The sequence below is a fragment of the Aegilops tauschii genome, chromosome 3 (assembly GCF_002575655.3).
Source record: "Aegilops tauschii subsp. strangulata cultivar AL8/78 chromosome 3, Aet v6.0, whole genome shotgun sequence".
In the NCBI taxonomy this organism is placed as follows: domain Eukaryota; kingdom Viridiplantae; phylum Streptophyta; class Magnoliopsida; order Poales; family Poaceae; genus Aegilops; species Aegilops tauschii.
The window spans coordinates 266,292,405-266,295,498 of NC_053037.3; positions in this window are offsets into that span (position 1 = coordinate 266,292,405).

The window sequence follows — 3,094 nt, forward strand, 5'->3', positions numbered from 1 at the left end:
CTGAATTTCGTTTAGAATCATTCGACCTTCCTCTGGGGAGATGCAACGCTGAGCAACTCCTGTGATACTTTCCGTGTAAAGTTGTCCACTTATCACGGTGAAGGCTTTGGATCGACGGATGATCTGGCGGGCCTCATCTTCATCTTCCGGGAGTTCCTGCCTGAGCAGGTATGTGATATACGGCACCGTCCAGTCGGGGGTGATCACTAGAACTTCCATGATCAAGTCAACCACAGCTGGGACTTCAATCTCAGTCGGATTGGTTGAACTTATCGGTTGCGGGGGCTCTTCTGTGAAGGGATCTTCTTGAACTGACGGGGTATGGAGATGCTCCAAGAACACATTACTGGGGATAGGCTTCCGAGTGGAACCTATCTTCGCCGGATCATCAGCAACTTGATTCTTGATTCGGGGTATGTGGTGGAGCTCTAACCCTTCAAACTTCTTCTCTAGCTTTCTTACTACATTGCAATAACCAGTCATAGTTGGGCTCCTGATATCCCATTCCTTAACCACCTGATTGACCACTAAGTCTGAGTCGCCGTAGACCATCAGGCGACGGACGCCAAGTGAGATGGCCATATGTAACCCATATAGAAGTGCCTCGTATTCAGCCTCGTTGTTTGAGGAATCAAAGTGAATCTGGAGGACATAGCTGAGCTTGTCACCTCTGGGAGATACCAGAACTACACCAGCGCCAGAGCCATTCAACATCTTGGACCCATCAAAGAACATAGTCCAATGCCCCGAGTGAATCTGAGTCGGTTGTTGCTGTTCAATCCACTCGGCGAGGAAATCTGCTATTGCTTGGGACTTGATTTCTTTCTTTGCCTCAAACTTGATATCCAACGGAAGGACTTCAATCGCCCATTTTGCCACTCGACCAGTTGCATCTCTATTGTTCAGAATTTCTGATAATGGAGCGTCGCTGACTACTGAAACCGAGTGATCTGAAAAGTAGTGTGCAACTTTCTTCATGGTCATGTAGATTCCATAGACAAGCTTCTGATAATGTGGATATCTCTGCTTGGACGGAGTCAAGACTTCAGAAATATAATACACTGGGCGTTGAACTTTATATGCTTTGCCTTCTTCTTCCCGCTCGACCGTGAGCACTGTACTGACAACTTGTCCAGTGGCTGCAATGTATAGCAGTAGAGGTTCTTTGCTGATTGGAGCAGCAAGCATCGGCTGGGTGGAAAGCAGGGCTTTGAGCTCTACAAAGGCTGCTTCGGCTTCGAGAGTCCACTCGAACTTATCAGACTTCTTCATCAGTCGTTAAAGAGGCGATGCCTTTTCACCGAGACGAGAAATGAATCGGCTCAATGCAGCCAAGCAACCTGTAAGCTTCTGAACATTGTGCACACGCACAGGGCTTTTCATTCGGAGGATTGCTCCAACTTTCTCTGGGTTTGCGTCAATCCCTCGTTCGGAAATGAGGAAACCGAGTAGCTTTCCATCTGGGACTCCGAATGTGCATTTTGACGGGTTAAGCTTGATATCATATCTTCTCAAGTTGGCAAAAGTTTCAGCGAGGTCATTCAGTAGGTCGGAACCTTTACGTGACTTGACCACGATGTCATCCATGTATGCTTCCACATTTCGACTGATTTGAGTGAGCAGGCACTTCTGAATCATGCGCGTGAATGTGGCGCTAGCATTCTTGAGACCAAAAGGCATGGTAACATAGCAAAAACACCCGAATGGGGTGATGAAGGCTGTTTTTATTTCGTCGGGGCCATACAGTTGGATATGATGGTACTCGGAATATGCGTCCAAAAAGGACAAACGCTCACATCCCGCAGTCGAGTCAACAATGTGATCGATGCGGGGGAGAGGGAAATGATCTTTCGGGCAGGCCCGATTGATGTGTTTGAAATCGATACACATACGAAGTGAATCATCTTTCTTGGGGACCATGACAACATTGGCGAGCCACTCGGAGTGGTATATCTCGCAGATGAACTCAGCTGCCAGAAGCCGAGCCACTTCCTCGCCAATTGCCTTCCTCTTCTCCACGGCGTATCGACGGAGATGCTCTTTAACGGGTTTTGCTTTTGGGTCGACTAGCAAACGGTGCTCAGCCAGTCCCCTGGGTACACCCGGCATGTCAGATGGTTTCCATGCGAAGATGTCCCAGTTCTCACGGAGGAACTGGATGAGCGCTTCTTCCTATTTGCTGTCGAGTGTTGTTGAGATATGAGTCGGAGCAGCATTGGGATCGGTCGGGTGAATGTGAACTGGCTTTGTTTCACCGGACGACTGAAATGCGGACTCTGAAGCAGGCTTCTTAGCACGCAATAAATCACTCGGATCTGCGCTCTTCTGATATTCTTGCATCTCTACTGCTGCCATCTGTTCATCGGCAATCTTCGAGCCCTTCTGGAGGCACTCTTCTGCTCTCTGCCGATTTCCAGTGACTGTGATCACACCTCTGGGGCCAGGCATCTTCAACTTGAGGTACACGTAATACGGTCGAGCCATGAAACGAGCATATGCAGGCCTGCCCACAATAGCATGATAGGCACTGTGAAAATCCACGACCTCAAATGTCAACTTTTCCTTGTGGTAATTCTTTGAATCACCGAAAACCACATCAAGAGTGATCTGACCGAGTGAATCGGCTTTCTTCCCAAGGATGACTCCGTGGAATCTCATTCTCTCACTGAGCTTGGACATCAGAATGCCCATCCCTCGGAGGGTCTCAGCATACAGAATGTTTAAACCACTGCCACCATCCATCAAAACCTTGGTCAGTCGAGTGCCCCCAACGACTGGGCCGACCACCAATGCTTGCCTCAAGGGGGTAGCAACGTGCGTTGGATGGTCGGACTGGTCGAATGTAATGGGAGTTTTTGACCACTTCAAATACGTTGTCATTGCCGGAGCAACCGTGTTTACTTCCCTGTTGATGACTTTCAGTCGACTTTTGCTCTCGATGTCAGCAAAAATCACCAAAGTGGCATTGACATTGGGGTAACCATCATCCTCTTATTTGTCTTCATCCTTATCAGATTCCTTTTCTTTTTCACTGGGCTGGCCCTCTCGGAAGCTCTGAATCAGAAGTCGACACTGTCGAGTGGTATGCTTGGGG